Source organism: Mixophyes fleayi, chromosome 2 (assembly GCF_038048845.1).
Source record: "Mixophyes fleayi isolate aMixFle1 chromosome 2, aMixFle1.hap1, whole genome shotgun sequence".
NCBI lineage: Eukaryota > Metazoa > Chordata > Amphibia > Anura > Limnodynastidae > Mixophyes > Mixophyes fleayi.
Genome location: NC_134403.1, coordinates 227,947,773 through 227,971,668, shown reverse-complemented (window position 1 = coordinate 227,971,668; position 23,896 = coordinate 227,947,773). Strand labels below are relative to the sequence as shown.

At 42.9% G+C, this 23,896-nt stretch overlaps 1 protein-coding gene across 1 annotated transcript in view; it reads left to right on the top strand.

The window, feature by feature from the left end:
- C2H3orf85 (chromosome 2 C3orf85 homolog) overlaps positions 1 to 23,896 on the top strand; it is a 58,303-nt gene that overhangs the window by 17,715 nt on the left and 16,692 nt on the right. The window lies entirely within an intron of this gene.

The window sequence follows — 23,896 nt, the reverse complement described above, 5'->3', positions numbered from 1 at the left end:
AATATTAAATGATATATTGGTTTTTTTTAGTAGATACAAAATACATGAATTAGTTTACATGTTATGCTGTATATATAGGTGGTATATAGATATCTGAATGTGTTATCTAAAGTTTTTTTGTGCTTCCACTGGCTTTGTGATTTTTGATATACTGTAGTTTATAAATGTCTCAATGGCTTCCAATATCTTTATAAGATCTTTATCCTATAAATACACTATATGGACAAAAGTATTTGGTAGTTTGACCATTACACCAACAGGGACAGTCATGACATTGTTTTCAAATACATATAATTTAATTAGGGATGTGCACCGGCGACTTTTGAGGTCTCGTGTTTTGTGTTTTGGATCCGGATTTTCATTATTTTTGGGGTTCGGATTTGTCTCGCAAAACACTTGACGAAAGGTCTCGGTTCGGATTTAAGGTTTTGGATTCGGATTTTTTTTGAAAAAAACATAAAAAGTTTAAAAATCAAGTTTTTGGGCTTATTTTCACTCCTACGCTATTATTAACCTCAATAACATTCAATAACAAGCATTTCCACTAATTTACAGTGTATTCTGAACACCTCACAATATAGTTATTAGTCCAAAACGTTGCAACGAGGTATCTTTCTGGACTGCGTAGAGGAGTGGGTCACCACAATATATATAATAAGAAAACCATCAACTTGTATGATTCGCACCAGTAAATGTACCTGGACTGCGTAGAGGAGTGGGTCACCACAATATATATTAAAAACCCTGAACTTGTATGATTCGCACCAATAAATGTACCTGGACTGCGTAGAGGAGTGGGTCACCACAATATATATAATAAGAAAACCATCAACTTGTATGATTCGCACCAATAAATGTACCTGGACTGCGTAGAGGAGTGGGTCACCACAATATATATTAAAAACCCTGAACTTGTATGATTCGCACCAATAAATGTACCTGGACTGCGTAGAGGAGTGGGTCACCACAATATATATAATAAGAAAACCATCAACTTGTATGATTCGCACCAATAAATGTACCTGGACTGCCTAGAGGAGTGGGTCACCACAATATATATAATAAGAAAACCATCAACTTGTATGATTCGCACCAATAAATGTACCTGGACTGCGTAGAGGAGTGGGTCACCACAATATATATTAAAAACCCTGAACTTGTATGATTCGCACCAATAAATGTACCTGGACTGCGTAGAGGAGTGGGTCACCACAATATATATTAAAAACCCTGAACTTGTATGATTCGCACCAATAAATGTATCTGGACTGCGTAGAGGAGTGGGTCACCACAATATATATAATAAGAAAACCATCAACTTGTATGATTCGCAGCAATAAATGTACCTGGACAGCGTAGAGGAGTGGGTCACCACAATATATATAATAAGAAAACCATCAACTTATATGATTCGCACCAATAAATGTACCTGGACTGCGTAGAGGAGTGGGTCACCACAATATATATTAAAAACCCTGAACTTGTATGATTCGCACCAATAAATGTACCTGGACTGCGTAGAGGAGTGGGTCACCACAATATATATTAAAAACCCTGAACTTGTATGATTCGCACCAATAAATGTACCTGGACTGCGTAGAGGAGTGGGTCACCACAATATATATTATAAGAAAACCATCAACTTGTATGATTCGCACCAATAAATGTACCTGGACTGCCTAGAGGAGTGGGTCACCACAATATATATAATAAGAAAACCATCAACTTGTATGATTCGCACCAATAAATGTACCTGGACTGCGTAGAGGAGTGGGTCACCACAATATATATTAAAAACCCTGAACTTGTATGATTCGCACCAATAAATGTACCTGGACTGCGTAGAGGAGTGGGTCACCACAATATATATTAAAAACCCTGAACTTGTATGATTCGCAGAAATAAATGTACCTGGACTGCGTAGAGTAGTGGGCACTGGGCACCACAATAAAAAATATATAGAAAACTTTCAACTGGTCAGAATTACCCTCAAAAATAGTATCTGGACTGCATAGAGGACTGGCCACTGGCCACCACAATATAATATATAGAAAACCTTCAACAGGTCAGAATTATACCCAAAAATAGTTTCTGGCCTGCGTAGAGTAGTGGGCACTGGGCACCACAATAAAAAATATATAGAAAACCTTCAACAGGTCAGAATTACACCCAAAAATAGTATCTGGACTGCGTAGAGTAGTGGGCACTGGGCACCACAATAAAAAATATATAGAAAACCTTCAACAGGTCAGAATTACACCCAAAAATACTATCTGGACTGCATAGAGGACTGGCCACTGGCCACCACAATATAATATATAGAAAACCTTCAACAGGTCAGAATTACACCCAAAAATAGTATCTGGACTGCGTAGAGTAGTGGGCACTGGGCACCACAATAAAATATATAAAAAACCTTCAACCGGTCTGCATTACACTGCACATACGGCTGCTCCTCCATCCTCTCCATCATATACATGTTGGAGTTTCAGCGTGTGAAAACCTCTTGTTTTTGATAATGTCAGTGCATTTTGAATATTTTTCAATTTGCCCCACACCACTGAATGTACTTTATCTATGATACGCATCTATCTATCTTGACTGCGTAGTGTGGTGGCCCCGGTACACAATTTGGTACCGAGGCCACAATATAATTAAAAAATTGGGCATCAACTGTCACCGTTGTTTAATATCTGATACACCTAAATATGGACTGCACAGTGGAGTGGCCCCGGTAGTAAATTTGGTGCCGGGGCCACAATACCTCCTCCAACTTCAAAGTGTAGTGTTTATAAAGACAGACAGCGTCGAAGTGTTATTAGTTGACTTTCTTAACCCTAAAATTGTCCCTGTTGCAAATATTCGTGCAATGGACAGTTACTTTTTTATTGAAAGACTCAAGCTTTCAAGTGTAGTGTTTATAAAATATAAACAACAATACAGTAGTTTTAGAGCACGTCAATACCTCTTGTTTTAAATTATGACAGGGCATTTTACTTTTGGTTTAATTTCTTGAATTTGTTTAAATTTGGTTTTACTTTTTGAACATGGCAAACGACTGTTGATAGGTCATATAATGCAAAAAAAAAAGTTCCAAGATGGAATTGTCCTTGGGCCCTTACACCCACCCTTATGTTGTTGAAATAGGACATGCACACTTTAATAAACCAATCATTTCAGCGACAGGGCCTACCAAACAACTTTGGCTGAAATGATTGGTTTGTTTGGGCCCCCACACCAAAAAAGCTATTCATCTCTCCCTGTACAGACTAAACAGGCTCTACTGAGGCAAGATGTGGTCCTCATCCTCAACCTCTGATTCCTCTCCCCCTACAGTGTGTACTTCCTCCTCATCACACATTATCAATTCGTCCCCGCTGGACTCCACAACCACAGGTCCCTCTTTACTATCTGGAGGGCAGTGCTGTACTTCATTGAGGAATTGATTATTCATTTTTATAAACATCATTTTTTCAACGTTATGAGGAAGCAACCTCCTTCCCCGCTGCACTAAAAACTCTTTCCGAGTACACACTGGAGGGGGGACAACTCAGGTAAAATAGAGCCAGTTTGTACAGGGGCTTCCAAACTGCCTTTTTTTCCTGCCAGTAACAATATGGACTGTCTGACATGTCTACTTGGATGGTGTCAGCAAAGTAATCATCCACAATTTTTTCTATTGTGACAGCATCCAATGCAGCGAGAGTAGACGTGTCTGCAATGGTTGGCAGGTCCTTCAGTCCGGACCAGATGTTATCAGCATCCCCGCCAGCGCCTCTTTTGGGAAAACTGAGCTTTTTCCTCGCAGCCATAGATGTGGAAGAAAATGAGGGTGGAGCTGTTGGCATGTCACGGTCCTCTTCAGTGGACAATCTCCTGACCAGCAGGTCTTTGCACCGCTGTAGACTTGTGTCCGCCAGAAACAGAGACACAACATACGCTTTAAACCGAGGATCGAGCACGGTGGCCAGAATGTATTCCTCTGACTTTAAAAGAGTGACCACCCTCGAGTCCTGGCAAAGCGTACGAAGGGCTACATCCACAAGAGCTACATGCTTGGTGTAATCGCAATGGCTTACCAGCTCCTCCCTCACTTTCTCCAGCTGCTTCTGCAACAGCCTGATCAGGGGAATGACCTGACTCAAGCTGGCAGTGTCGGAACTGACTTCACGTGTGGCAAGTTCAAATGGCTGCAGAACCTTGCATAACACGGAAATCAGTCTCCACTGCGCTTGACTGAGGCGCATCCCCACTCCTTTGCTTATGTTGTAGGTGGCTGTGTAGGCCTGAATGGCCTTTTGCTGCTCCTCCATCCTCTGCAGCATATAGAGGGTGGAGTTCCAGCGCGTCACAACCTCTTGTTTGAGGTGATGGCAGGGCAGGTTCATGCTTTTTTGATGTGCCTCTAGTCTGCGGTAGGCACTGGCTGAATGCCGAAAGTGTCCAGCAATTTTGCGCGCCACCGCAAGCATCTCCTGCACACCCCTGTCACTCTTGAGGTAATGCTGCACCACCAAATTAATGGTGTGGGCAAAACATGGGACGTGCTGGAAATTGCCCATATTTAATGCCCGCACAATGTTACTGGCATTGTCTGACACCACAAATCCCCATGAGAGTCTAAGTGGGGTAAGCCACTGGGAGATAATTTCCCTCAGTTTCTCTAATATGTTGTCAGCGTTGTGCCTCTTATTAAAGCCTGTAATACACAATGTTGCCTGCCTTTGCACGAGCAGCCATTTTGTAGTTGCTGCCACTGATGCAGCTGTTGCTGTTGCTGCGGAAGGGGATGCATCTACCCAGTGGGCTGTCACAGTCATAAAGTCCTTCGTTTGCCCAGAACCACTTGTCCACATGTCCGTGGTTAAGTGGACAGTGGGTACAACCGCATTTTTTAGAGCACTGAGGACACTTGATCGTACTTCTCTGTACATTTTTGGTATCGCCTGCCTAGTGAAGTGGAATCTCGACGGGATTTGGTACCGGGGACACAATACCTCCATCAACCCTCTAAATCCCACTCCACTGATGGCGGACACCGGGCGCACGTCTAACACCAACATTGCAGTTACAGCCGCAGTTATACGCTTTGCAATAGGGTGACTACTATCGTATTTTGTGGTCATGGCAAACGACTGTTGGACGGTCAATTGTTTTGTGAAAGACTTAGCGGTCTTATGACTTCCCCTCTGGGAAGATGACCGACTAACAGCAGCAACAGCAGCAGTGGCAGTAGTAGGCGTACCGCTGCAGGATTCCTCGGATGAATCCCGTATTGAGGAGGACTCAGTCTGGCTGCTGACTTGGGCTGCAGGACTGAATCTGATGGAGATTGTGGAGGAAGTTGACGAGGAGGGTGTTGCTGGTGTGTATCCAACTGGACCACGGGATTTAGGTGTCCCTGTACCGATGAGGGTCCTAGCCCCAGTTCCTGAACTAACCACTGAACTATGAAGGTTATTCAGGTGACGTATAAGGGAGGATGTTCCTAGGTGTGCAAGATCCTTACCCCTGCTTATTTGAGCTTTACATAAGCTACATATGGCCATACATTGGTTGTCTGGATTTGGATAAAAATAACTCCAGACCGAAGAGATGCATTTTTTGGTCTTCTGACCAGGCATGACGATGGGCTTTTTCATCCCATGGACATCAGCTGTTTCCCCCCCTGGTGCCTCATTTACAATAACCACATCACCATCCTCATCATCAAGTTCCTCCACAGCACCAGCTACATCATCAATAGGCTCCTCCCGAGCCACCTCTTCCCGTACAGTGATGGGAAGGTCAGGCTCGACAACCACCAACATCCTTGGACTCGCCTTGGGGATTTGTGATAATTTCTCTTTAGAAGGCAGAGTTGTTTGCTGTTTTGTTGCTGACAGCATAACTCTCTTCAATTTTTTGTAGGGGGGGGAGGAGGAGGAGGGCTAAGATCCGTGGGTGAAGCTGAACCACTAGTCATGAACATGGGCCAGGGCCTAAGCCGTTCCTTGCCACTCCGTGTCGTAAATGGCATATTGGCAACTTTACGTTTCTCCTCAGATGATTTTAAGTTTCTCTTTTTGCTATTTTTTCTTAACTTGGGCTTTTTGGATTTTACATGCCCGGTACTACGAGATTGGGCATCGGGCTTGGAAGACGACGTTGATGGCATTTCATCGTCTATGTCATGACTAGTGGCAGCAGCTTCAGCATTAGGAGGAAGTGGGTCCTGATCTTTCCCTACTTTATCCTCCAAATTTTTGGTCTCCATTATATGTAGCACAAGATACTGCAGAATGTGTGAACTTGGTAATATTGCAGTACCAATGGACTTATACTGCTGGATTGCTTTTGCAAATTTGGTTATAATTACTTTGTTTTAAAAAAAAATTATTTTAATATTTTTTATAACTTTTTTTTGATTTTTTAAAAACTTGGGAATAATGGGGAAATAACTATGCCCTTAGAAGCACAGAGCCCAGGACACAGCACCACTGGACTGAACAGGACACAGCACAGGACCCAGCAGCACTACGGAACTCAGCAGGACAGAGCACAGGACACAGCACCACTGGACTGATACTGCAGAATGTGTGAACTTTGTAATATTGCAGTACCACTGGACTTTTACTGCTGAATGTGTGAACTTGGTAATATTGCAGTACCAATGGGCTTATACTGCAGGGTTGGTTGTGCAAATTTTGTGGTAATTAAAAAAAAATTTAATTAGTTTTTGGTATTTTTTTAAATAACTTCTTTTTATTTTTTTAAACACAGGGGAATATTGGGGAAATAACTATGCCCTTAGAAGCACAGAGCACAGGACACAGCACCACTGGACTGAACAGGACACAGCACAGGACCCAGCAGCACTACTGAACTCAGCAGGACAGAGCACAGGACACAGCACCCACTGGACTGATACTGCAGAATGTGTGAACTTTGTAATATTGCAGTACCACTGGACTTTTACTGCTGAATGTGTGAACTTGGTAATATTGCAGTACCAATGGGCTTATACTGCTGGATTGGTTTTGCAAATTTGGTTATAATTATATATTTTTTTTAAATTTTTTATTTTTATTTTTTTTTATAACTTTTTTAAAAACTTGGGAATAATGGGGAAATAACTATGCCCTTAGAAGCACAGAGCACAGGACACAGCACCACTGGACTGAACAGGACACAGCACAGGACCCAGCAGCACTACGGAACTCAGCAGGACAGAGCACAGGACACAGCACCACTGGACTGATACTGCAGAATGTGTGAACTTTGTAATATTGCAGTACCACTGGACTTTTACTGCTGAATGTGTGAACTTGGTAATATTGCAGTACCAATGGGCTTATACTGCAGGATTGGTTGTGCAAATTTTGTGGTAATTAAAAAAAAATGTAATTAGTTTTTGGTATTTTTTTAAATAACTTCTTTTTATTTTTTTAAACACAGGGGAATATTGGGGAAATAACTATGCCCTTAGAAGCACAGAGCACAGGACACAGCACCACTGGACTGAACAGGACACAGCACAGGACCCAGCAGCACTACTGAACTCAGCAGGACAGAGCACAGGACACAGCACCAGTGGACTGATACTGCAGAATGTGTGAACTTTGTAATATTGCAGTACCACTGGACTTTTACTGCTGAATGTGTGAACTTGGTAATATTGCAGTACCAATGGGCTTATACTGCTGGATTGGTTTTGCAAATTTGGTTATAATTATATATTTTTTTTAAAAAAAAAATTTTTATAAAAATTTTTTAAAATTTTTTAAAAACTTGGGAATAATGGGGAAATAACTATGCCCTTAGAAGCACAGAGCACAGGACACAGCACCACTGGACTGAACAGGACACAGCACAGGACCCAGCAGCACTACTGAACTCAGCAGGACAGAGCACAGGACACAGCACCCACTGGACTGATACTGCAGAATGTGTGAACTTTGTAATAGTGCAGTACCACTGGACTTTTACTGCTGAATGTGTGAACTTGGTAATATTGCAGTACCAATGGGCTTATACTGCAGGATTGGTTGTGCAAATTTTGTGGTAATTAAAAAAAAAATTAATTGGTTTTTGGTATTTTTTTAAATAACTTTTTTTTACTTTTTTTAAACACAGGGGAATATTGGGGAAATAACTATGCCCTTAGAAGCACAGAGCACAGGACACAGCACCACTGGACTGAACAGGACACAGCACAGGACCCAGCAGCACCACTGACCTCAGAAGGACAGAGCACAGGACACAGCACCACTGGACTGAGCACAGCACAGCACAGCACAGCACAGAACTTAACTGAACAGCACAGAACTTAACTGAACAGCACGAGATATAGCAGGACAGAGGACCACCTAACACACCCTCCCTCTACCCTGATCAATGCCCGAGTGAAGATGGCGGCGACTAGCGGGGAATTTATAGGATCTGAGTATCGCGAGATCCGACAACGGGATTATGAGTCAGAGCCTCAGTTTCAGATTTGAATTTGGCGCCAATACCCGGATCTGTCTCGGATCCGACTCGGATCGGCAACGTTCGGGTGGGCTCGGATTTCAAAAATCCGAGTGCGCTCATCTCTAAATTTAATGTGGAGTTAGTTTCCCTTTTTGCAGCGATAACAACTTCCACTCTTCTTGGAAGGCTTTCCACAATGTTGGAGCGTTTCTGTGGGAATTTGTGCCCATTCATTCTGTAGAGCAGTGGTTCCCAAACTGTGCACCTAGGCTCCCTTGGGTGCCTTGGAGATCTCACAGGGGTGCCTTGGCCAGGGCCAGTGGTAAGCAAGGCAGGGGTCTACTTGGTAATTATTTTGGCCTAGGGGTGCCTTGAAAAAATTTTGGAGACCATAAGGGTGCTTTGAACTGAAAATGTTTGGAATCCACTGCTGTAGAGCATTTATGAGGTCCAGCACTGATGTTGGACGAGAAGGCCTGGCTCATAATCTCCGTTCAAGTTCATCCCAAAGGTGTTCGATGGGGTTGAGGTCAGGGCTCTGTTTGACTCTGTTTTTCTACACCAAACTCATTAAACCCTTGCCTTGCTTTGTGCACTGGTACACAGTCATTTTGGAATAGAAAAGGACCTTCCCCAAACTGTTGACAAAAAAGTTGGAAGCATGGCTTTGTCTTGGTATGATTTGGTATGCTGAAGCATTAAGATTGCCCTTCAATAGAGATAAGGGGCCTAGCCCAAACCCTGAAAAACAGTCCCATACCATTATTCCTCCTCCACCAAACTTCACAGTTGGCATAATGCAGTCACACAAGTAACGTTCTCCCGGTATCCGCCAAACCCAGACTCGACCCATCTGACTGCCAAACAGAGAAGCATGATTAGTCACTCCACAGAACATGTTTCCACTGCTCCACAATCTAGTGTCAGTGTGCTTTACACCACGCCATCCGACACTTGGCATTGGTCTTGGTGATGTGAGGCTTGCATGCAGCTGCTCGACCATGGAAACCCATTCCATTAAGCCCCTGCCGCACAGTTTTTGTGCTCTCATTAATGCCAGCAGGGCTTACAAAAGGAATTTGGGGCCCCAGTACTGCAACTTTCTGGGCCCCCTATACACATAGTAGGAGAAGGGATGTCACACACTACCCGGGGACTGTGATCTGTTGACAGCTGTCAGCTCGCTCCCTCCCTCCCCCTTAACATTACCCACACCTCCAATTCACAGGTTCATTGAACACTATTTCAATAAAATTGAACTGGTGTTATAGAAAACACCAGTGAAATTCTATTAGACAAAGGATATTTTTATCTTGGTCCTATGCATGCACATGCAAATTCTTTTGCAGACTACATGACTGTATACATTTTCCTATTTATATATTTTATGACCTTATTTTACTAAATGTGAGACTATCCATTGTTAAATATTATACCATACTGCTCTTTCAGAGTTCATGAACTTAGACTGACCTCTGAAACTGTGAAATTTGAGCACATCATGTTATCCTAAAACTATAGAGATTTTTATTTTTTACAGTGATTGTTACATGTAATATATGCCTGTTTTTGTCCTTTAAAATCATATGAATTTATCGTATTAATCATTTAAAATCATCAAAATAGCCAAATAAACCAATAAGCCTGTATGCATAAATCTCAATATTAACAGCCTGAATCATCATCATCATCATCATCAACAACATTTATTTATATAGCGCCAGCAAATTCCGTAGCGCTTTACAATTGGGAACAAACACTGATAAGACGATACTGGGTAATACATACAGACAGAGAGGTAAGAGAACCCTGCTCGCAAGCTTACAATCTATAGGACAATGGGAGTTAGAAACACAAGGGCATGTGCTACATCATATTGCACAATGGACCAGCTAAAACGCAAAGGTAAAAGTATTGAGTGGGCTGTGTGTGTAGCAGTGTTGGTCAGAGGGTTGTTGTTTTGCGTTAGCAGTGTAGAGGATGGTAATAGGGTAATCTAGGGAAATTAAGATGGTGGTTGAGGAATACCATAAGCTTGTCTGAAGAGGTGGGTTTTCAGTGAACGCTTGAAGGTTTGAAGACTAGCGGAAAGTCTTATTGTGCGTGGGAGGGAATTCCACAAAGTGGGTGCAGCCCGGAAAAAATCCTGTAACCGAGAATGGGAGGATGTGATGAGAGTGGAAGAGAGACGTAGATCTTGTGCAGAACGGAGGTGTCGAGTAGGGAGGTATTTCGAGACCAGTGAGGAGATGTATGTCAGTGCACTTTTGTTAATGGCCTTGTATGTTAATAGAAGAATTTTATATTGGATTCGTTGAAATACCGGCAGCCAATGTTGAGACTAACAGAGTGGCTCAGCAGAGGAAAAACGGTTAGTAAGGAAAATCAATCTAGCCGCTGCATGCAAAATAGATTGTAGGGGTTCAAGTCTGACATTGGGAAGACCAGTAAGGAGGGAATTGCAATAGTCGATGCGGGAGATGATCAGTGCATGAATTAATGTTTTTGCGGTGTCTTGTGCCAGATATGTGCGTATTCTGGAAATGTTCTTTAGGTGTATGTAACATGATTTAGATATAGAGTTGATGTAGGGAATAAACGACAGTTGTGAATCAAGGATTACACCTAGGCAACGAGCTTGCGGGGTGGGATTTATGGTCATTTTATCAACAGAAATAAAAATGTCAGGCAGGAAGCTTCTGTTTTTTAGTGGGAATATTATTAATTCAGTGTTTGAAAGATTGAGTTTGAGTTGGCGAGAAGACATCCAAGATGAAATGGCAGAAAGACAGTCAGTAATGCGAGACAACACAGATGGTGAGAGGTCAGGAGAGGATAGATAAATTTGTGTTTCATCCACATAGAGATGATACTGAAATCCAAAGGAGCTTATTAGTTTTCCAAGAGAAGTGGTGTAGATAGAGAATAGCAGAGGACCTAGGACTGAGCCTTGTGGTACTCCAACAGATAAAGGAAGCGGCGCAGAGGTGGCCCCAGAGAAATTAATACTGAAAGAGCGATTAGATAGATAGGATGAGAACCAGGATAGGACAGTGCCTTCAAGACCTAGGGATTGTAGCGTTTGTATGAGGAGAGAGTGGTCAACAGTGTCAAATGCAGCAGAGAGATCCAGGAGAATTAGAAGAGAGTAATGGTTATTATATTTTGCTGTGATCAAATCACTGACAACCTTGGTCAGTGCAGTCTCTGTGGACTGTTGAGAGCGAAAGCCTGACTGAAGAAGATCCAACAGGTTGTTTGCTGTAAGAAAGTGTGTGAGGCGAGTGTAGGCAATTCTCTCGAGAAGCTTGGAGGTGCATGGGAGCTGGGAGAGTTAGGGTCAGAATTCTGTTTTTTTAAAATGGGAGTAATCACTGCATTCTTGAATAGTGATGGAAAAATACCAGTAGAAAGAGATAGATTACAGATTTTAGTTAGAGGGTGTTATGTGCGTATTGTCGCTAACCAATAACGATTGTCGAACCTCGATTTGTGTTTCCAACGCACAAAGATTTATTCGCAAATAGTAGAATAATATGCTCAAGCGAAGTGATAATAAATACAGCCGTTACTTATCGCAGGCGCTCTGGATCCAGTGTGCAGTCATTCAATCCTGAAGTCTGGGGACAATATGTCTGCACACTAGATGTGAAGCTGCTGCTTATATACACACAGAAATACAGTAATACAATGAAGGTGGTATAGCTTGCACCTATTGGTCCAGGTCTCAGGAAGGTCCAAGGGGTTGTCAATCATTGGCTAGTTCATCCTAAGGAATCCAAAGGAGGGGGGTCACCTCTCCAGGGGGTATGCTCGGCTCTTCCCGCCAAGATTCCTTAGTCTTAAGTAGTTCATAATTCCCTATCATTCATAACTTGTGTATGCACTCTGCGATTCCTTCGCAGAGTGAACCAAATAGTAGGAAATGTAAATAGGTTTATTATGATACCACTCATGTTATGATTCCTTCAACCTGTTCCGTATATTTCATTAATATGCATGTAACTTTAATATAACATATAAATACTACTATATTTCGACATAACTGACTATGTGTTACAACTACCAAGAATGTGTACTATTTTATAAGTATGCGTGTTTGTGCGAATGTATGGTAAAAGGCCAATTACTGTTGCTGCCACGTGTAGTAGCTGCGTACACCCTTCCACGCCGTAGCGTGCCCTTGTACGCCGTAGCGTACCATACGCATCCTTTCAGGCAAAAACAACCAAGTTTGCTCGACTTTAATTGAAATGACTTTATCCAATTTGCTGACTTCGACAGCTCCACCCTTTGACAGTGCAATAAACTATCACCCAATCACCGTTTCAAGTTCAGGATTATTCAATACTTCTTCACAGACCATGATCTCGGTATCTGGTACCACCCTTTCAGTCTCTTTCTCAGTGTTACTCCTATGAGACCATTTTCCACACTTCAACACAGTAGGAACACATTTGACAACTAAACCAATTGCTAAGATGACACCCAGTATAAGGAGAAGGAGCTTACCTACACTAGCAACGATTTCCTGTACCCACTCCCCCAGACCGGAGAACCATTTCACAGGGTTCAACCACGAGAACCAACCCGCCACCTTTTCCCGACCTCATATAACGAAGAATTATGGCTCTTTCGAAATTCCCATTTCAGCTGCAAAATTTCATCCATCTTCCGGTCTATAACCTCTTTAGGGTCATCCGTATTATTAGTGATGTACGTGCAACATTTGACACTGAACTGGGTGGCCAGTGTCACACAGTACCCACCAGTAATAGAGGTGAGATAATTTAGTACCAGTCTATCTTGCACCAACTCCTTCTTGTACGCTTGTAGCTCCCTTCCAGTATACCTGAAAGTGTCATCATACATCTCAGTGATATTATCTATTAATTTAGCTAGGTCTTGGATATATTTAAAGTTTAATGTTCCCCGAGCGGTCCTGGTGAGGTCTAGAGCAACCATAACTTGAAAACCAGCAGTTTCACTAATCAATTGTGTAGCTATGGGTTCCTCACCAGGAATCATATTTCTGTTGCCACAGTGTTCATACTGTGTGTGTATGTATGGTGGTGATGTAGTTTTGTGAATACCAACCATTTCTTTATGAGTAATAGTCATGATTTCAGGAACCAGTTTAGCTAAGAAACACAAGCCCTTGGAACTCGGAGTCACCCAGGAATAAGCTTTCCTTCCACAAACAAAATATACATCATCAGGGAGAACATAAGGAACAGTATGCCCATGAATTATATCACACAGAGTTTTGATAAAACTACCCATGCCCAGTGTCTTCATTTGCTCTAGACACGTGTCGGCATTAATGACATTTTTACATTTATCTGTAGAGACTTTTCCAATGGATACCTTCTTATGTTTGGTTATACGCCCTAATTTGTGACTTCCATCAACATTACTGCCTAGTAGTGACCTTGTGAGTCTCCCTCTAAAATAAGTGTGGCGAGCCATTGTCTGATCTGATAGGTCAGCCTCCCAATTCTCTAGGCACTTTGCGTGAGATATATTTAGGCACAGCAAAGATCTGCCTATGGAGTATTGTCGAAGCGTCAGACTATGGGACTTAGTGTTATTGTACCTCCCGTCTATGAGCCTCCCACCCCTCAATTCGAGTACTTTCCGATATGTTTAGAGGGAATGGCAATAGTCCTATATTATGCTGCCCTTGCGGCACGTGAGAGCACACCCAACACTCGGTTTGGTTTAGTACCTTATCCACCAGGGAGTGATAATCCTCCAAAGGATGCCCGCCTATATTCAGAGCACTGGGGGACTGGCATCGTTGGATGCATCTCTCTTCAACTAGGGAGTCGCAGAACTTGCAGATACAATACTCATCAGACAATAGCCCCTCACACTGCCTCCGAGTTCCTGAGCTAGCAGACCTTTTCATAACCCCCGGACCAAGTTTGATAATGGGCTGCTCTGAGTATCCTAACAACTTTTCTTCTGCCTCCATCTCATCCGTATCACTCCCAGAACCTTCCTCCGTCCTCCATCCTCCTTCACAAAAATAGAATGTCCTAGAAAGAGTAAAAACAAGGAAAATCCTGGAACAAAAGAAAAACAAAAACCGCCACTCCATCGCTGGAAATATAGTTCTGGGTCAACGTCTCTTGTTCAGGTGTCTCGCTGCAGGCTTTAGGTCTCCCGGAACAGACTCACAAGTGACAGATCTATGTCGTCGGTCTTAGTTTTATCTTGCACTTTCTCCGGATTATGGACTCTCCTGCAGTGGGTGGAATGGACCCAAGTGTCTCTCTCTGCAACCTTCAGTGATGTAGTACTGGTCAGCAGCACTTGGTACGGGCCTTCCCAACGGTCTGTTAAACAACCTGAACGTAAGAAATTGTGGATCATAACATAGTCTCCAGGTTCAACATCATGACAGTTCGTTTCTGGCATACCAGGTGACAGCATTTTTAGTTTTTGTTGTTGTTGTTTTAGCGGTCTACTCATTCTTATAAGATATTGTACAGTCACTTCATTATTACACTTCAAGTCGTCTTGTGGACTCACGATCAAATGAGGTTGTCGTTCGAACAGTATCTCAAAGGGGGACAGATTAAGAGGAGGTCTAGGAGTGGTCCAAATGCTATGGAGGACCAATGGCAAAGCCTCAGGCCATGCCAACCCAGTTTCAGCCATTATCTTACCAAGCTTGTTCTTTATAGTACCATTTACTCTCTCCACCTTACCACTGGCTTGTGGTCGGTAAGGGGTGTGAAGTCTGCTACCGATTCCCACGAGTTTACACATATTTTGGAAGATATCACCAGTAAAATGGGTACCCCTATCACTTTCAATGATTCTAGGGATACCGAACCTACACACAAAGTCTTGTACAATTTTCTTTGCAGTGAACACAGCAGTATTAGTGGCTGCCAGATATGCTTCTACCCAACCGGAAAACACATCAATACACACTAACACATACTTTAGATTCCTGCACGGTGGTAATTGGATACAGTCAATTTGTATTACCTGGAAAGGTCCGTCTGTAGGAGGGATGTGGGATGGCTCAGTTGGAATAGTTTTCCCGACATTTTTCCTCAAACAAGTAAGACATGACATTGCCTTCTTACCAGCCTGAGAGGAAAATCCGGGAGCACACCAGTATGCTCTCACCAGTTTGCACATACCTTCTTTACCCAGGTGAGTCAGGCTGTGTGCTGCTTCAGCCAGGCTTGGATAGTACGTTCGGGGAGCTACAGGCTTACCTTGTCCATCCCTCCAGAGTCCTGAGGACTCTTGACCACATCCCTTCGCCTTCCAGACCGCCTTTTCCTGCAGGGAACACAAATCTTGCATTTCAATTAATTTCTGCATGTCTAATGTCTGAAAAACCATCATAGTCTCGGTCGATACAGTCATAGGTTGCCCTGCTGCCCATTTAGCAGCTTCGTCTTCCCTGTTGTTGCCCAATGACACTGGGACTTCTTCAATGGTATGGGCTTTGCACTTTATGACGGCTACTGTTCTAGGTAACTGTATCGCTGTCAGAAGTCCTTTTATGTGTTGTGAGTGTGCCACTGGTGTACCTGCTGCTGTCGTAAAGTTTCTAAGATGCCAAAGGGCCCCAAAATCGTGCACTACCCCGAAGGCGTACCTAGAGTCGGTATATATATTGGCTGATTTACCCTCTGCTAATTCACACGCTCTCCTTAATGCTACTAGTTCCGCCACCTGGGCTGAGTGAGGTGGGCCAAGGGGTTCAGCTTCTACCACATCCTGATCGTCTACCACAGCGTAACCAGTACATAGCTCTCCTGTCTCTGTCTGTCTATGATAACTTCCGTCTGTATAAAACGTAAAATCTACATTTTCTAAGGGGGTGTCACGTATGTCGGGCCTTGCAGTAAAGGTCTGATTCAGGTGTTCCATACAGTCATGCGTGTCAGTATTCTTGCCTAACTCATCATCAACCAGGGTCTCCTCACCTCCCACCCTTTGTGTCTCTAGAGACACATATGGAAGGTATGTAGCTGGATTTAAGGTGCTACATCGTTTGATGGTGATGTTTGAGGGTGCCATCAGGGCTAGTTCCCACTTTGTGAATCTAGCTGAAGAAACATGTCTGGTTTGGGCTGAATTTAACAGAGCTGATACAGCATGGGGTGTATAGATAGTTGAATTATGTCCTAATACTACGTCCTCGCTCTTACTTACCAGAAGAGCCACTGCTGCTACACTTCTGAGACATGTTGGGAGTGATCTTACCACATTGTCTAGTTGTGCACTGTAGAATGCTACCGGTCTGCTAGCGTCACCATGTTTCTGTACGAGGACACCTGCTGCACAACCATCAGCTTCTGTACAAAATAGTTCAAAAGGCTTTTCATAATCAGGTATTCCCAATGCAGGTGCTCTAGTCAGACTATCTTTAAGATTAAAGAACGCTTGCTCTGACTCTTCTGTGTGTACAACACGTTCTGGTTTTGAGGAAGAGACTAGCTCCTGCAATGGTAATGCCAGAATAGAAAAACCTGGGATCCAGGATCTACAGTATCCACACATCCCCAAGAAAGTACGAATCTGCTTCTGGCTCTGCGGCAGAGTCATGTGTTGTATGGCCTCAATCCTGTCGGTTGTCAGGTGTCTTAGCCCCTTAGTGAGGCAGTGTCCTAAGTATTTGACCTTAGTCTGACATGGCTGTAATTTATCCTTTGCCACCTTGTGCCCTGTTTGTGAAAGATGAAGCAACAACAATTTAGTATCATGTAAACATGACATAAAAGAATCAGAGCACAACAACAAATCATCCACATATTGAATTAGAACAGACCCATTGTGGGGTTGAAAGGATTGCAAACAAACATGTAAGGCTTGGGAGAAAATACTGGGGCTGTCAATGGACCCCTGGGGTAGTCTGGTCCATGTGTATTGCACTCCCCTGTAGGAGAATGCAAAAAGGTATTGGCAGTCAGGGTGAAGAGGGACTGAGAAGAAAGCAGAACATAGATCAATGACAGTAAAATGACTGGCAGACGGTGGAATCTGCATGAGGATGACAGCTGGATTCGGCACTACGGGGAATTGGCTCTCAACAACTTTATTAATTCCCATTAAGTCCTGGACTAATCTATAGCCCCTCCCCCCACTCTTCTTCACAGGGAAAATGGGACTATTTGCTGTACTGGCTGTACGAATTAAAATCCCTTGTTGTAACAGCCTCTCAATAACAGGATATACCCCTAGTTCCACCTCCGGTTTTAATGGATACTGTGGGATTTTTGGAGCTATCCTACCACTTTTTAGATTGACCATGACAGGGGCTACGTTTTCCATCAGTCCAGTGTCCTGTCCATCTCTGGTCCATAGTGAACCTGGTATTTCCAGCAACATCCCCTTTACTTGAGATGGACTGTGTTCTATAACAGTAGAGTGTAACATTAACCTTTGAGGGGTGTCCAATATGTCCTGTACCTCATGAGCGACCTTCTCGGGTATATCTAGGAACACACCATCTGAAGTACAGTATATGACACATCCCATTTTACATAGCAAGTCTCTCCCTAGCAAGTTAGTAGGAGCCGCTGCAGCCAAGAGAAACGAATGCTTAGTGTGCAGAGGCCCGATAGTAACTTCAGCGGGTTTAGTTAGAGGATAATGTAACACTTTTCCTGTTACCCCCATAGCTGGAATAGTTTTACTGGTCACCTGTAGATTGAAAGGAGAGGTTATCACAGATCGGGCCGCCCCTGTATCTACAAGAAAGGTTTGTTTCCTACCAGCTATGTCAACTATCATTGTTGGTTCTTCTCTCAGACTCTCAGTTAACCTCACTGGCTGTAGACTACAGGTATGACCTGACCCCTAGCGCTGACTATCATTTTCTCGCGCAGCATTTGCTGCTATAATATGCGCGGGTAGCTGTGTGTTCTCTTGCCTCTGTGTGTTTCTCCATGGAGGATACCTATATGATTCCCCCCTTGATGTTTCTTTCCTTGCTTCTGGACAGAATCTCCTTATGTGTCCCTCTTTCTTACAGCGAAAACATACCATTACCTTTTTACTTGAGTTGTATGCTTGGTATGTTTGTGGTTGTGTGTGTATTCCTTCTAAAGCCTGAATACTCACCGTCATCAACCTATCACCTTTCTCTTCTTTCTTTCTAAAGATATTTTTGTCATGTTCCACAGCAGACTCCCTAAGAGAGTCTACTGTGATACCTCTCCAATTAGGTAATGAGGTTTGTACTCTGGTTTTTCAATTTTTCCTAAGACCATCCATTAACACTCCTACAGCTACTTCCCTGTGATGTGGATCCTCTCTTATGTCAGTTACTCCGGTAAAGTGTGTCATTGATGCTAGTGCCCTAGAAAAATAGTCTGCTGCTGTTTCACTATCCTTTTGCTTAATGGTGAAAATCTTACTCCAATTTACCACTACTGGAAAATAGATGGCTAAGTGTTTGACAATTTGTTCTATATTTTTTTGGTTAATCTCATCAGTCAAGGTGTCATCTTCCTCCAACAAACAATCTTCAATAAATTTTTGTATGTTAGTATTGGGAGGAAGACACGCCCTCAACACTACACGCCAATCCTTATTGGTTGGTTCGTGGGCATTTCCTAAGTCTTTAACAAATTTCTGACACTTTGCCAACTCTTTTCTAGGATCTGGGAATTCAGTCATAATGGAACGTAATTCTGATCTAGTCCAGGGACAATGCATTGTAACATTTCTTAAAGGAACTACACCATCCTTATCCGGCTTCCCATTGGGAACTGATATTGTGCGGACTGGGTACGCACCCTCTGGTTCACTGACTTCAGGGGACACTACAGGATTTGCTGGTTCAAGATTTAGAACGCTTTCACTCCTAGTGTTCACGCTACTCTCACCTTTCTCAGCCATTTTCTCATACTTGCGCTGAGCTTCTACTACACTAACAGCATGGGCAAGGGCCGAAATCACAGTGGGTTCATCTTCATCTTCTGATACACTTGTTTTAAACTGGCTTAAAACAGGATACAACTTAGCAATTTTCCTTTTTTCAGTTTTAATAACAGCTGTACTTACCGCTCCCGCCACATAAGGTGGCGGGGGCACGCTTGCGCTGAGTTCGCCACGCTTCTCAGCGGCTACTTCCGCCGTGCGCGCGCTTTTCGCCACGCCTACTTCCGCTGTGCATTCACTGCTCTGCCACGTGTTACCTTCCATTTGCCACAATTTTAAACAATCATTATGTCTATTTCTCACTTTTGTTGATTTAATCAACCACACTTTATCTTTTACATTATTTAGTACCTCTGAATAAAAACTTCCTATTGTTGGGAAAGGCCTATCATAATCTTTGGTCATCTTGACCCACGTGTCGCAATACGCAGTTGCGTATGCACCATATTTCTTAAACATAAGGTACCTAGCTGACCCCAGCGGTCCTTCCTTAAGCAGCACAACATCAACCATCTCTAGCGTTTGCTTTGCACCCATTGTGAAAACAATCTATTTCTCAACGCTACGCAAAAAGACTTTTTACCTGTTCTCCTTTCAAACAGAACTTACTAGAGATTTTTTTTATCCGTGGACGGTTTCACAGGCTACGCCCACACACCTCCTAACACAGAAATATCACTATGGACAACAGAAATATCCGCTCCTCGATATCCTGGCTCTCCACAAAATTCTGTTGAGTATTACTGAACTGGTAGTACCGGAGTTTACCCGTTTGTACCAGCGTAATTCCTCCAGCCCTTCAACCCAAGTCACAAGCACGGTTGCAAAACCATGCGGTCCGATCGCACCGCTTAGCAATACTAACTATCGCCAAACCTTGCGATTGCCCTTGGGGAGAAAGTTTCCAAAAGCTTTTAAACTGTTCCCTTTTCAAACAGGGCTTTTGCTGCCAGTATACCTGCCTTGTATACTACCTCGGTTGCAAGCCCGCCTCGTCAAACGGCAACCGATATCCCTGTCTTTTTGACAGTAAATCAACTTTCACTTCAAAATCATACAATCACCAAACACATACACCTTAGTTTTCTGCGCAGAAAATCAACAATGTTCCCAACAATAGTGATAATGTTTCAGAGACTTTCACAAGTGATTTATACTATGCATGTATAACTATCAAATCGATTGTTTAACCACGTGGAAAATCTACCGGAAGTTTGCGTACGCACAGCAAAACGCACAATGACAGTAAAAAGAAACAGTTTTCTCTTTTGTCCCTAGGTTCTAGTTAGCGTGCCCTAGACAATGCAAAACGGACATTCGGTTTCACAACACAGAGTAAAATTCAGGTTTTGAACACATTGCGTTCTTACCCGTATATGACGCGTCTCCACCCTTTGTTGCGGAACCGAAATCCGTTAGTCTTGCGTATCATCGGCAACGAAACCTCCAAAGCTCACGAGCCCCCAAATTGCTAAGTGCGTATTGTCGCTAACCAATAACGATTGTCGAACCTCGATTTGTGTTTCCAACGCACAAAGATTTATTCGCAAATAGTAGAATAATATGCTCAAGCGAAGTGATAATAAATACAGCCGTTACTTATCGCAGGCGCTCTGGATCCAGTGTGCAGTCATTCAATCCTGAAGTCTTGGGACAAGATGTCTGCACACTAGATGTGATGCTGCTGCTTATATACACACAGAAATACAGTAATACAATGAAGGTGGTATAGCTTGCATCTATTGGTCCAGGTCTCAGGAAAGTCCAAGGGGTTGTCAATCATTGGCTAGTTCATCCTAAGGAATCCAAAGGAGGGGGTCACCTCTCCAGGGGGTATGCTCGGCTCTTCCCGCCAAGATTCCTTAGTCTTAAGTAGTTCATAATTCCCTATCATTCATAACTTGTGTATGCACTCTACGATTCCTTCGCAGAGTGAACCAAATAGTAGGAAATGTAAAGAGGTTTATTATGATACCACTCATGTTATGATTCCTTCAACCTGTTCCGTATATTTCATTAATATGCATGTAACGTTAATATAACATATAAATACTACTATATTTCGACATAACTGACTATGTGTTGCAACTACCATTAATGTGTACTATTTTATAAGTATGCGTGTTTGTGCGAATGTATGGTAAAAGACCAATTACTGTTGCTGCCACGTGTAGTAGCTGCGTATGCCCTTCCACGCCGTAGCGTGCCCTTGTACGCCGTAGCGTACCGTACGCATCCTTTCAGACAAAGACAACCAAGTTTGCTCGACTTTAATTGAAATGACTTTATCCAATTTGCTGACTTCGACAAGGGGGAATGAGCACAGGAGACAGGGACATACCAATTTGTGAGGGAATGGGATCAAGAGGACAGGAGGAAGAGTAGGAAGATGAGAAGAGAGTACAAACTTCCTCTTCATTTGTGGGATCAAATGAAGAGAGAGTGTCAGAGGGTGCTACAAAGGAATTGAGCCAATTGCTTGTCAAGGGAGATGATACCATTTCAAGCCAGGTCTTAACAATTTTGTCCTTGAAATAGGAAGCAAGATCCTGTGCACTGATGTTAGTTGGAGGATTTGGGGCAGGAGGATTCAGAAGAGAGTTAAATGTGTTAAAGAGGCGTTTGGGGTTAGAAGCCTGAGCATAGATGAGAGATTGGAAATATGCTTGTTTAGCAGTGTCCAGAGCATTTCTATAGGAGTGGTAGATATCAGTATATGTGATGAAATCATTAGAGGCACAAGATTTACGCCAGTGACGTTCTGCTTTACGAGAAAGTTTTTGTAGAGTTTGTGTCACTGTAGTGTGCCACGGTGGGCAATGAATTCTACGCGAAGTATGTAGTGTCGCTGGAGCCACTTGATCCAGGGCAGTTGCTAGCGTTTGATGAAAATGGGGTACTGCCCGATCAGGGGAGGAGAATGTAGAAATTGGGGAGAGAAGGTGTTTGAGAGAGGTGGAAAACTGTTGAAAATCAATAGAGTTGAAATTCCTGCGGTTGTGAGGAGGCTTGGAAGAGTTTGACACTAGGGAGAGTAAAGAACTGGGGGTGAGCGAGTAGCTCATAAGGTGATGATCCGAGAGGGGGAAAGGAGTGTTAAGGAAATGAGAAACTGAGCATAGTCTAGAGAAAACAAGATCAAGACAGTGGCCATCCTGATGACTATCGGATTCAATCCACTGGGAGAGGTCAAGTGAGGAGGTTAGAGAGAGTAGTTTGGAAGCAGCTTTGGAAGGTGGGTTATCAATGGGGATGTTGAAATCACCCATGATGATGGTGGGGATATCAGTAGATAAGAAGTGAGGGAGCCATGCAGAGAAGTGTTCAAGAAATTGTTGGTGTGGACCAGAGGGGCGATAGATGACAGCAACACGCATAGAGAACGGGTTAAAAATCCTAACAGCATGTACTTCAAAAGATGTGAACGTAAGTGATGGGACACTTGGTAGAACTGTGAATGTGCACTGTGGGGAGAGAAGTAGTCCAACCCCCCCTCCTTGTCTTCCTCCCGGTCTGGGGGTGTGGGTGAAATGGAGACCACCATGTGAAAGGGCTGCAGGTGAGGCAGTGTCTGATTGCGTGAGCCATGTTTCTGTTATTGCTAGAAGGTTGAGGTTGTTTGAGAGGAAGTGATCATGAATGGAGGTAAGTTTGTTACAAACAGAACGTGCATTCTAAAGGGCACATTTAAAGGTCTTTGGAAGAGAGGGGAGACAGGTGATGCGTTTAAGGTTTGCTGGATTTCTGTAGTGTTCAGATAAATGCGTGTGGGAGAATTGAGGGCGACCTGGATTAGGTGATATATCACCAGCTAAAAGAAGCAGGGATGAAGAAAGGTAGGTAAGATGATTGTAAGATGTGTGTTTTTTTAGTTTTTGGTGGCAGGGTGCGGCTGTCAAAGTTATTTAATTTAAATAGGATCATTAAGGCATTCAAAATGAACGGATAAAAAAAAATGTAAATCATATATAATATGGGTCTAGGTCCACTCTGCTTTAACAGACAATACATTGCAGGATACATCCAATACATATGTGTAATATAAAGTGACAAAAGAGTGCACAGAAAAAAAAAACAATTAATGTCACCTGTTGTTAATAATAATAATAATAATAAATAATAATAATAATAATAAATATAATAATAATTCATGACATTCCCCCCCCCCCCCCCCCAATAAAATATATATATATATATTTATGAGGATATTATGAATATCTTCTGTACATAAAATGCATTTTTACAGTTACTCCTGATTGCAAACACATGTTCAAGCATACTTACACAACTGACATCACTAGTAATCGGCACCACCTGTAGTTGGTGCAAGTGATACAATAGAAGAATACGTAACTTTGAGATGCCTAAAGCTATTGTTGCTGTGCACGCTCGAGCTTGGTACACCCTTACTGTACATTGACTATGCACATACCCCCATTTCCCTCCCCATTTTGCCCATAAAATCATAGGCTGTAGTAAGGGTCCTTTATGGTCGAAGATTAATTGAACTTTGCTGTGTTCTCTA